Raw genomic sequence first — 657 nt, 5'->3', positions numbered from 1 at the left:
CAAAATGCTGGTTTGCATCCATAGATGCTTCTCAAGCAAATCCCGGGACGTCACTCTCCCCTTGTACTCAGCCTTGGTGAGGCTGCAACTGGAGTACTGCGTCCAGTTTTGGGCTCCACACTTCAAAAAGATGTGGAGAAGCTTGACAGATTCCAGAGAAGAGCAGCGCGCGATCAGAGGTCAGGAAAACAGACCTTATGACGATAGGCTGAGAGCCGTGGGGCTCTTCAGCCTGGAAAAGCAAAGGCTCGGGGGTGATCTGATGGCCACCTGTAAGTTTGTCAGGGGTGACCACAAGGATCTGGGGGAACGTTTGTTTACCAGAGCCCCCCAAGGGATGACGAGGTCGAACAGTCATAAACTACTGCAAGACTGTTTCAGGCTGGACATAAGGAAGAACTTCTTTACTGTCCGAGCCCCCAAGGTCTGGAACAGCTTGCCATCGGAGGTGGTTCAAGCACCTACATTGAACACCTTCAAGAGCAAATTGGATGTTTGTCTAGCTGGGATCCTATGACGCTAGCTGACTTCCTGCCCCTGGGGTGGGGGGCTGGACTCTATGATCTTCTGAGGTCCCATTCAGCCCTAATGTCTATGAAATCTGTGAAAGTAGCAAGTATTCGTTGTTTTGTTCTGGTGGGTTTTTTTGTTTGCTTT

The sequence above is a fragment of the Gavialis gangeticus genome, unplaced genomic scaffold (genome assembly GCF_001723915.1).
Source record: "Gavialis gangeticus isolate Ggan-Ray unplaced genomic scaffold, GavGan_comp1, whole genome shotgun sequence".
Classification (NCBI taxonomy): domain Eukaryota; kingdom Metazoa; phylum Chordata; order Crocodylia; family Gavialidae; genus Gavialis; species Gavialis gangeticus.
Note: the sequence above shows the minus strand (reverse complement) of the source record.